The sequence below is a fragment of the Rhinolophus sinicus genome, linkage group LG13 (genome assembly GCF_036562045.2).
Source record: "Rhinolophus sinicus isolate RSC01 linkage group LG13, ASM3656204v1, whole genome shotgun sequence".
Classification (NCBI taxonomy): Eukaryota; Metazoa; Chordata; class Mammalia; order Chiroptera; family Rhinolophidae; genus Rhinolophus; species Rhinolophus sinicus.
In genome coordinates this window covers 31,803,141-31,815,202 of record NC_133762.1, presented here as the reverse complement: position 1 = coordinate 31,815,202, position 12,062 = coordinate 31,803,141, and the positions used below count along the sequence as shown (strand labels likewise).

At 38.1% G+C, this 12,062-nt stretch overlaps 1 protein-coding gene across 8 annotated transcripts in view; it reads right to left on the bottom strand.

The window, feature by feature from the left end:
• The window catches only part of ZHX3 (zinc fingers and homeoboxes 3), a 134,472-nt gene that overhangs the window by 62,035 nt on the left and 60,375 nt on the right, over positions 1-12,062 (bottom strand). For 6 of the 8 annotated variants that reach the window (XM_019749006.2, XM_074317284.1, XM_074317281.1 and 3 more), the window contains one exon: positions 6,771-6,887. The gene's annotated coding sequence lies outside the window, so the exon portion shown is untranslated. Of the gene's footprint in view, positions 1-1,803; positions 1,912-3,780; positions 3,956-6,770; positions 6,888-12,062 lie in introns of all 8 variants that reach the window. The other 2 variants (XM_074317287.1, XM_074317286.1) reach the window with 2 other exon arrangements.

The following is a 12,062-nucleotide window of genomic DNA, read 5'->3' as shown; positions in this document are numbered from 1 at the left end:
CTTCCAAAATGGAGAGACCTGAAAGAAGAACCAAAGAGCAGCTCTCAGGGTCTCACACGTATTTAGCAATCAAAGAGGGTCACTAAGACACAGCTTAGAAACATCTGAAAACAATGCGTAAAGGAAAAGAAAGAGAGAAAAAGAAAAGAACTCCAAGTAAACAAGTTAAACAAGCAGACTATGTGGAAGAGAATCCAGCAGAGTTCCTTTTGATTTCTTTTTCTTTTTAGTAACAGAAGCCCAGTCAAGACAAGACTAAGATAATGACCTAAAAGAAAAAAAGGTGATCAGAATACTTCAAGCTGTCATCTGTAAACAAACAAAATGATGCCACCACCTCCCCCAACCCCCAGACCAGGTGCCCTGGTCATTCATTCCTCTACCACCAAGCTGTCTCCAAAAGCTGCAGTCAACAGCTGCATTTCCTCAGCTTCTCTGACTTCAGTGCCAGCTGACTTTGGTCCTCAGTGGGAACTGACCATGCTGGGATCCCTATCAGTTTTCTAGTTGAGAAAAACCAGTGGCTTAGCTTCTCCTTATCCTACTGGACCTCTGGGTGAACGGCCACTGCTGGCCACTGCCCCTGTAGGAAGTGGTTCTGCTTCTCCCCTACCGCTTCCTCTAGCATGGACACGCATCCAGGCCTGGCCTGCAATCCCACTTACTAGCTTGGTTACAATGCCTTGGGGCCTTAGTTTCCTGGCCCACAAAGTAGGGTAGTAATAATTTCCATACACAGGGCTATTGAGAAGATAAAGTAAGCCATCTGAAAAAGCTCTCGTTACCTCATGCTGGGCACATATTACAGTGCTCAGGACATTTCGAGTTCCTATACATAAAGACTGGTGTTTGCCAAGAAGCCATCCTGGGCCCTTTGATTTTCTGTCTTCATGCTCTGCCTGCGGCAAGGGGATTGCACTTATGGCTTTGACATCCTCCTTTGAGCAAGTGTGTCTCGCACATTTATCTCCAGCCCCTACATCTCACCTGAGTTTCCGACCAATATTGCCCACTGTTTCTAGATACGTTTCCTAGATCTCTTGAAGGTTTCTTAAATTCAAGAAGTCCTAAAATAAACTCTCCTCTGTCTCTCTCCAAATCAGTTTCTGCTAACCACCCCCCACCCCCCCACACACACACACACAAACTTTACCCCACTCCACAAGCTGGTCAATATTTCCACCATCTATTATCACCTGCCCTAAAACAAACAAAAAACTTTTCTGAGCCATCCTCTAATTCCTAACCTCACCCGAGTCAGACACCAGCTGGTATCTTTAGATTCTGCCTCAAAACACCTCATCTTCTCTTCTCCATCACTATTGCTACCACCTTGTCCAAGCGCCCATCATCTCTCCTGGATGACTGCCACAGCCGCCTCACTGACTTCCTCCCTGGAGCTCCCACTTCCCGTGACAGACAGAGTTATCGTCCTAAAAACAGCCTTGAGCCTGGTGCTCCCCTGCGTTGAAGCCTCAGCAGTGCAGCCCACAGGAGACACACTGAAACTTGTTGGCCAGGCACTCAAGATGCTTCACTATCTGGCCCCAACAGTCCTTTGTCCAGTCTCATCTCCAGCCACTTGGGTACCTTCGGCCTTTGATGAATGTGGGCAATGAACTTGGGTACCTTCACACTTTCGCCTTTTTGCTTTATCCATTACCTCTCAAAGCCCTACTGGTACAGCAACACTCAGCTCCCAGGATGCCTTCGCTGATTCAACAAACATGAGTCCCTCCCTGTGTGTCTCCAGCACACCTGACACATCAATCTTTTGCCATTGTTGAATTGCATGCAAGATACCTCCTCAGTCAGAAAGGGGATCTTGAAGACAGAACGGCCTTTATCTCTGTATCTCCTGAATCTGGCACAGCGTCCGTCCCCTCAGAGGAAGGCCTGGGTAGCTGTTAACTTAATCAAGAAGAGCAAAATACTTATAAATAACAGGCTGAAGCCAAAAATAATTAGTACACCACATCAAACAAATGTAAAATATGAAAGGAAAAAATAATGGGGGTAGCTATGGAATAGGAAGAGGGAATGCCAAAACAGGGAGAAACTGAGTTTCCTTATATGGAAGGAAAGGAAAGTTCCTGTTTTTGCTTTAATGATAGTAAATAAATATAGAAACATATGTTATTTTTAGCATTGGGAGAATTCAAAAGTTTGTTCACCTTTAAAATTTGTTTAAAAGTGAAAAGGAAGGGGAAAACATTCTATAAAACAGAAGGTATAGAAAGAGACAAGAATTATAAAAATTAAGAAATAAATTATACATAGAAAACATAACAAATGCAGTATCAACCATAAATTAAAGAGGATAAATTTACACATAAATTATAGAATCTTCAAGATTAGTTGAACAGAAGACAAAATCAACAGTATTTTGCTTGCAAGATATAATGAAGTTAGAAAATGTACCAAAATCACTACACAAGAAATCTATAGACCGAAAAAAAGAATAGAGGACAAGCATTGCTTTAAGTATTGTCAAAAAAACAAAACCTAAACATGCAGCAAATAATCTTGAGAAACAAACGACAAAAAGAAAGAGAGAGAGAGAGAGAGAGAGAGAGAGAGAAAGAAGGAAAGAAACCTAGAGGAACTTTTTTTAAAAAGAAAGGAATTAGATATTTGAAAGCAAAAACCAAAATATTTTGGAAGGGCCACAAGAAAAGGAATTGGCAGGAGGTGCTGCCTATGAAAGAGGAACGGATTGCCTGAGGAACAGGAATGGGAAACTAACTTTTCACAACCTCCTTTGGTCCTTTTAAAGTTTTGTATTTCAATTAAAAGTTTTTGTGAAGAGACTAAAAGTGATGGTACTGGTAAATTTAATTACAAAAAAGAAGGAAATGTAGTTGGAAAAATAGGACATTAAAAGAGGCAATAATAAAATAATAAAAATTTAAAAATAGAATTACCATATGACCCAGCAATCCCTCTCCTGGGTATCTACCCAAAATATCTGAAAACCTTTATCCATAAAGATATATGTGCTCTGATGTTCACTGCAGCTTTATTTACATTGGCCAAGACATGGAAACAACCAAAGTGTCCTTCAATAGATGATTGGATAAAGAAGATTGTGGTACATATACACAATGGAATACTATTCTGCCATAAGAAAAGATGAAATAGTGCCATTTGCGAAAACATGGATGGATCTTGAGATTATTATGCTAAGTGAAATAAGTCAGATAGAAAAAAGTCGAGAACCATGATTTCACTGATATGTGGGATATAAAACTGAAAACAACAAAAGAACAAGACAAACAAATGAAGAAACAAAAACTCATAGACACAGACAGTAGTTTAGTGGTTACCAGCGGGTAAGTGGGGATGGGGTTAGTAGATGAGGGTAAAAGGGATCAAATATATGGGATCAAATATACAAGGATTGTACACAGAATTGTACACCTGAAACCTATGTAACTTTACTGACAATTGTCACTCCAACAAACTTTAATTTAAAAAAATAAAATAAAAAGAGGCAATAAAATTGTAGGGGAATACTATGTATGTGTTAATAAATTTGGATAAAATTAAATAGATGGATTTTCTATTAAAAATGTAAAATTATAACATTGGTAAAATAAAATACCCAACTAGACCAACATCTTTAAAAAAAAAACAAAAAAAACACTATACCCCCACAAAAACAAGTCTCTGATTGTTTGTTAGTGAATCCTTTCAAACTTTCCAGAAACAAACAATTCACATCATAAAAATCATGCCTAAAACAGGTCAAGATATAGGTTACTAGTTTATTCTACTAACCTGCTCCTAAAACTGGCTAAAGAGGGCCGGCCTGGTGGCTCAGGCAGTTGGAGCTCCGTGCTCCTAACGCTGAAGGCTGCTGATTCGATTCCCACAAGGACCAGTGGGCTCTCAACCACAAGGTTGCTGGTTCAATTCCTCGACTCCCACAAGAGATGGTGGGCTGCACCTGCAACTAAGATTGAACACGGCACCTTGAGCTCCCGCTGAGCTCCCAGATAGCTCAGTTGGTTGGAGCGTGTACTCTCAACCACAAGGTTGCCGGGTGAGCTGCGCCCCCTGCAACTAACAATGGCAACTGGACCTGGAGCTGAGCTGTGCCCTCTATAACTAAGATTGAAACGACAACAACTTGACTTGGAAAAAGTCCTGGAAGTACACACTGTTCCCCAATAAAGTCCTGTTCCCCTTCCCCAATAAAATCTTTAAAAAAATAAATAAATAAAATATATTATTTATAAAAAAAACTGGCTAAAGAAAATGAAAAGAGAAAACTATAGACAAAGCTTACTTAGAATTCATGCTCAAAAATTTAAAAGAAAATAATAGTAAACAGAATCTAGAAATAGGTTGAAATTTTTAATAGTGTCATGTCAACAGACACCAAAAATTCATTTGTTAAAATTCAACACCTAGTCTTAATTTAAAAATTCTAAAACTAATAATAAAGGTATACTTTCTTACATTATTAAAGTATTTATTTAAAATTAACTGCCAATATGCTTTGACAAATAAGTGAGCCATGCAGTCATTAAAAACCGGCACAAAACGAAGAAGCATTTTATCACTGTTAGTTAATATAGTATCAGAAGTTCCTTCCAATACAAAGAAACATGAAAATGAATAAGAAATACAAATATGGTAAAGGAAGAGGAAAAATGTTTTTATACGTAACACTACTGTATACTTATAAACCCGAAGGAATCACGTAAACGGTTATGATGCGTTTAAAGTGACCAGAGTCATCACCGATATAGAAAAATCAATAGTATTTCTAGTCCTCCAACTTGACCACATATGAAAATCACCCACGCAGCTTTTTAAAATGCTGATACCTACACCTCACCCCAGAAAAATTGCCTCAGAATCTTCTGGGAGTGGGACCAGGTATTAGTATTTTATAAAGCTTTTGAGGTTATTCTAATGTACAGCCAAGTAGAAATACCACCACTACATGTTTAGTCATTTAAATATCGAAATATGTAATGCAAAAAGTGTAACCATTTGTGATATTCGCAAATGGGAAGAGAAAGATTGCTGTAAGGGAACAGGAGTTCAAAAGAAGAAACCGGAAAGGGAATATACCGTAGGTAGCTACTGCACAAATGTCTCTAGTCCGCCGCAGTTTAGGCAAAGAAGTGAGCAGTTGCCCAAGTTATTAGAAGGAGACATGACCCATGGCCACAACAAAATAATGGCAGCAAGAGATAATTAGTCTCTGTCCAAGTGCTACTGAAATAGAAAGCATGCACGAGGATTTAATAGAGGCTGAGGTGGTACAAGATTACCTGCATACTTGTCTGAGGTTATACAATTTCTAGAAATGCAACTGCTGAGTCAAATAGTACGTCCCTTTAAAAGTGAAAATTTGTTTTAAAATCCTAAAGGTGAAACAGAAGAAGCATGATGTGTAGATAATAAACAGAACATCATATTTAATAGGTAGGAGTGGAGTGGGAGAAATGAGGTAAGCTAGAGGTGGAAAAGATGGCTCAGTGTTGCCAAGTTGTAGTAGGTACAGAGACTGACATACAGAAAATTCCTGGTGATTCCAATTTGGCTTTGCCCTTCCCATCACCTTTGCCCCCACAGCAGAAACCTGAAGAAGGAGGATGGCAGGAACCATGTGGCTACGTGTGAGGAGATTTGAGGCAGGAGTCAGTGTGAAGACGAGCATTAAAAAATGTGTGTATGAGTTTACTTATAAATAAACTTGTCTTATGCCATTTTCAGTTTAGATGATTGATACACAAGGCCACTAAATAGTTTTTACTGAACCTGATGACTCAAAGTTGAAGAATGAGCAAGCTGGAATATATCATATTCCAACAATAAGTGGCCCTGCTGCAATCGACCATGAGGAGGGAAGTTCCAGAAGCGACAATTGTGGGAAAATTCCCATGGGCTGGGTGGCCCAGGCTTGTGGAGAAGGAGTGAGGTGGCCCTGTCTGTTGGGAAGCTGTGTAGAGAACTTCCAGCACTATATACCACAGATGACTCTAACTCCATTTCCTCTCATTTCTTTCCAGAAATTTCTACTCAGCATACTGGATGGAGAAAGGCTCTTACTTATAATGAAAAGTAATGTAATAGATTTGCCTTATTTAAAAAACTTTAACAACAACCCCCAAAACCCCCAAAGTCTAAGCTTGCGAGTGGCTAAGACTAAACTGAGTTCCCAACTCAAATAAATAAGTAAAACTTTACTAGGGCACATCAAGTAAAGACTGTCTATTTACATTGATTAGTTGCCAGTCTGCTTTGTCTTGAGTATTAAATTTAGCATTGAAAAATGTTTTCTATTCCTGAGGGCAGGGTCACATATCTTGTAGAACATACCTTGGAAAACTGATATTCAAATTAGTGTACATTGATATTCAAATTAGTGTTCTAATTTTTCAAGTCAGTCATTTAATTAAGCAGAAGTGTAAGTTTTGCACTCCGACTAAAAGCTGACTTGTAGTAAATGGCACATCACAGACCCAACAGACAATCCTACTTTTATAATAGTGAACGGTCAACCTAACGTATAACAGGTTCCTATCAAGGGATCTAAGAAATCTCCTAAGTTGCATATTTAATGCAGATTTTTAGATTAATCCAAAAAAGAATCATTTAATCAAAGCGCTCCGCAATAAAAACAGAGAGGAGAATAAAGAATGTTTAACAGCAATACAAAAACTAAATATGGCTCAAAGAGTCAGGCATTACGAAGATATGGTAATTGTTATGACAAGAAACTTGCTAAAATTCAGAAGCATGCTATTTACCTGGGAAACATACTTCTTCTTCACTTCATTGGTTTCTCCAGTTTCTCTCTTCACTCTATGCAGCCCTGTACGCATCTTTAAAGGTTCACTTGTTGCTTCTGCAGTTGCAATTCAGTCCTATAAAAGAAGCAGCATATCATCACTTACGGAGAAAAGGGTAAAGTATATTCTAGGAAGCTGAGTTATCCAATCTCATCAATCTCCTTTCCTCATTCATTTTCACCAGAACTATACACAAATAGCAAAGTGAAGGGGGTGGGGAGAGTAAAAAGAAGTCATTAAAACACAAACTAGCAATTTAAAACTATTAAAAATGCTAGTAGAAACTGAAAAATTAAATGGAAATAAAGCCATATAATAGATCAGAGCAAGATGATTCATTAAAATCTTTAACACTCTTCGCACCGGTGAGCTCCCTCTCTCTCCCAGCTAAGTTTGAGATGCCTGAGCAGAAACGATACACTAACTGATGTGTACGTAACACACAGCTTCAAGGATGCACACCATTAAGGAGGAGCTATTTTCTGAAGCTCTTCTATTCTAAGCCCTGGGGCTGCCTGGCATGGATTCCAGGGGTACCAAAAATGGTCTAGGTGTGAGTTCCAGGCCAAAGAACAATGCTATCTTCACCTCTGTCTCTGACCCTTACTGCTATGTCGTGCCCTTCTGCCCAGTGCCAATGATGGGCACACAGTAACTCCTGGTGAATGAATGAGACAGTAATTATGCTTTCAACAAACCACCAGAGATGCTTCATGAGATCTTAAAATTACTTGTGAAGCAGTTGAAAAACCACTGCTTTTGAATTCTTTACTTCTTTCTCAAAGCATTCTGCTTGGCTGAGACTCCCATTAGCAGTACATGGCCCTAAAGAGAGTGTACCAGAGGGCTCAGAACCTCAGACAGAACAGTGCATCAGTACACTAGAAAGGGTGGGGACTAGGAGCATCTGTGAAAGTGAACAGGTGTGCCCCTCAGAAACGCACCCCTCATCAAAGCACCTCCGAGTTATCTCTCACCAGCATTCCTGTGTCTTTAATATAGACACAGCCAGCTTTGACTCTGTCAGCCACTGTTCTAAGCTTTAACTACATTAATTAACTAATTCAATCTTTATAACAACCCTGTGAGGTAGATTCTATTATTCTAATTGCCCAGGTGAGGAAACCAACGCACAGAAAGGTTAAGTAAATCATGCGAGGAAATGTACGCAGGGGTTCTGGGCAAATGGAATCTTGCAGCAAGCTGGTCTCATCCACTTACTGCTGCACTTTCTTCTGTCATGGGATAGTAAGTAGCTCAGTGTCTAGTAAAATTAACCCTTGTTGGAAAATTTCCCTAGTTAATACTTTACCAAAAAGCTTGACTTTTAATTCTTCACAACTTAAAAACTGACCTTTTCTTATTTTAAAAAATTATCCAGTGCACATCACAAAAAGGAAATCTTAATTTTACAGAAGTCGGAGGCAATAAGTACTTTAAGCTGAACACTCGCTCACGTTCACCCACTACTTCAGCTTAGTATATTTATTCCAGATATTTGGCTATGCTTTCCAGATTCCTTCTAACTTTCAAATCACAAGATCCTCACTCAAGCAAGGCATTTCTTCCTTTACTCTCCAGGTCGATTGACCGGCACATTAACAATGGCAAAAGCTGTGGGTTCACTCCACTACTAACCCGTTTGCTTTGTTTGCTTCATGTCTACAAACTCTCAGCCTGGACGGCATATTTTGGATCACAAGAGGAACCAGGAGGGAGTGTGCAAGAAAACTAGCATAGATAACACCTGCTGGAAAAACAAGTCCACATATAACACAGGGGCAGAAACATGAACTTCATTCATAAAGAAAAGCTTCCTGGTCATTGGCAAGTCACTTCTACCTTTATGAAGCACTTCTCAGTCTCAGATCTTTAGCCAGAATCGAACCTAAAGTCCCTCCTTCAAAAAACAAAACAGGTATAAGATAAAATTAAGAAACGAAGGTTTTCAGTTTTTGCACAAACTTGCTTGACTGATCTAAACCGAATTTTTATTCCTGACACCAATTCCATTGTCAATAAAAAGCACTTTTAGTGGTTCTAGAAAGTGTCACAAAAATCTCTAACAGTGCAACATAGCAAACCATCAAAAAAACTTACTGCAATTCCATAGGTATAGCCTAGATTCTTTAAAAATTACTATTAATTTTCATGAAACTAAACGCTGCTCCATCTCCAAATAATATGAACTTATTTAAAACAGGCTTTTTCAAATTAAAAGAAACCAACCAATATCAGTCTAGATCATATTTTAAAATAACCCATTTAAGGTAGAAGTCATACCAGCTTCTACACTATCAAGATGAAAAAGCAAAACTATATTCCTTAATTGTTATTTAAGAAAGAAACCCACTTGGGATCATCCATCTTCGAGTTTTCCTGCCCACAGGTGCAAAGAACTTTCCCAATGAATTAATGCTACAAAGCACATGGGTTCCAACAGTCACAGGTAACTATGACAACAAAACCACAGTTATTTATGATGTCACAAAAACTAGATGATGTAATTTTTTAAAACTGAGGTGAAATTCACATCACATAAAATTAACCATTTTAAAGGATACAATTCAGTGGCATTTAGTACATTCACAATGTTGTGTACCTGTCACCTCTACCTAGTTCCAAACCATTTCAGTCACCCCATACTGAAATCTTGACCTCATTAAAGTAGTCACTACCATTCCCCTGCTCTAGCCCCTGGCAAACCACTAATATGTTTTATTGTCTCTATGGATTTACCATTTTGGATATTTCATGTAAATGCAATCATACAATATGTGACCTTTTGTGCCAACCTTCTTTTACTTGGCATGATGTTCTGAAGTTTTTCTATGTTGTAGCATGTATCAATACTTCATCCCCCCCCTTTTTTTTTTTTACTTCTTTCCTTTTGACGGCTGAAAAATATTCCATTGTATGGATACATCACATTTTGTCCATCCACTCAGCCACTGATGGACATTTGGGTGTTTTCCACCTTTTGGCAACTGTGAATAGTGCTGCAATGAACAGCGGTGTACAAGTATTTGTTTGAATACCTGTCTTCAATTATTTTGGGTATAGACATAGAAGTGCTGCAACATACGGTAATTCAATATTCAAGTTTTTGAGGAATTGCCAAACTATTTTACAGTGACTACGGCATTTTACATTCTCACCAACAAAGCAAGAGGGTTCCAATTTTTCTACATCCTCACCAACACTTTTTATGTTCTGTTTGTTTGAGTGTTTTAAAATTATAGCCATCCTGTGGGCGTGAGGTGGTATCGCACAGCGTTTCTGATTTGCATTTCCTTACGACCAATGATGCTGAGCATATTTTCATGTTTGTTGCCTATTTGTATACGCATATCTCCTTTAGAGAAATGTCCAATCAAGTCTTTGCCTATATTTTAATTGGGTTGTTTGCCTTCTGTCTTTGAGTTGTAAGAGTTTTTAAAAATATATATATTATGAATACTGGGCCCTTATCAGATTTGAAAATCACTTTCTCCCATTCTGTAGATTGCCTTTCCATTTTTTAAATAGTGTCCTTTGCTGCACAAGAATTTTAAACTTTGATGAAGTCCAACTGATCTATTTTTATTGCTGTTGTTGCTTGTGCCTTTGAGGTCATTTCTAAGAGTCCATTACCAAATCCAAGGTCATGAATATTTAGGCTTATGTTTTCTTCTAGGAGTTTTGGGTCTTACAATTGATCCATTTTGAGTTAATTTTAGTATATGGTGTGAGATTGGCTCTAACTTTACCCTTTTGTATGTGGATATCTAGTTGTCCCAGTACCATTTGTTAAAGAAATTGTCCTTTCCGCCATTAAATGGTCTTGACATCCTTGTCAAAAATCAATTGCTTAGATGTGTGGGTTTATTTCTAGACTCTCAATTCCATTCCATTAATCCATATGTCTATTTTTATGCCAGTACCACACTACTTTGATTATTGTAGCTTTTTAAAATTGGGAAACATGAGTCCTCCAGCATTATTTTTCAAGACTGTTTTTACTATTCAGAGTTCCTTGCAATTCCATGTGGATTTTAGGATCAACTTTTCCATTTCTGCAAAAGAGGCTGCCAGGATTTTGGTAGCGATTACAGTGAATCTGTAGATTGCTTTGGGTAATATTGCCATCTTTATAATATCAAGTCTTCCAAACCATGAACATGGGATAGCTTTCCATTCCATGGCGTAATTTTAAGTTATCTTAAAATGTACTTGATAAAGTAATGCAATAACTTCTTTTAGTTGTGTATATCTCTGTGGTAATCTACAAACACCCAGGCGTAATTCACAAATATGAAGTTTACACTTGCCATGGAGAGTCCAATATTTATATTCGAGTGTCAATTATTCAGGGTCTTACTCTTTGCTTTTATCTATGGAAAAGGTCAGAACCCAAGGATTTTTATCATCTTCAGTTCCTAGTAAAGGAATTGATACTCATGAGCCTTATATGTTCACTGGAAAGAGTAACTTGTTGAACAGACTTCATAGAATGGTATCATGAATTCTCTTCATATAGTTCACATTTCCCAAAATTGATAGGGCACACTAGCCACTTTCCCAAATACTGTGCTCAAACGCACTTCTTAGTGTTAGCTTGAAGTGTCAACTGTAATTGGGAGGGAAGGGAAGAAGACTTTTAAAGGCCTTTTTTCTATACATTTTTTTGCTATTCTATGAGAGAACAATTGTTTGAAGTTATAAATGTAACTTGGCTGGACACAATCTGTTCTTTGCTCTCACATCAAAATTAGAACTGAAGACAACGTAAGTAACCCAGGAAAAATAACTGTGGCTTTTTCTAAGACTAGCAATTTCAAGGAAATTATATATTCCCCCAAACTAAAAGTCATTTTGAGACCAGGAGATTATTAGTCTGAGGGGCAGTGATTGCTTCAGTCCCCATGTTTGGTGGAAACTTTTCAAAGCTCCAGCTCAGACCTCCTCCCAACCTATGTGTCACGTGAGACTCTCAGTGCAAGGTGATCCAGCAACATCAAAAAGCGTTTTAAGAATCAAACTGCTTATAAATAACTTCAATAAGAAAATACCATCTGGTGTTGAAATAAACAACGAACAGTCAAAATCCCAGGAAAAAGAAATCCAATTCCATGTATTTTTATCATCTATAATGAAACCAAAGACAATAAAAATATCTTCTGGCAGGTGCTCAGGGTCAGTGCCTTGGCAGGAATGCTCGCTAATGCAAAGTTAGAAGGTCTGTATTTGTTTTGTTTTTTAACCACAAAG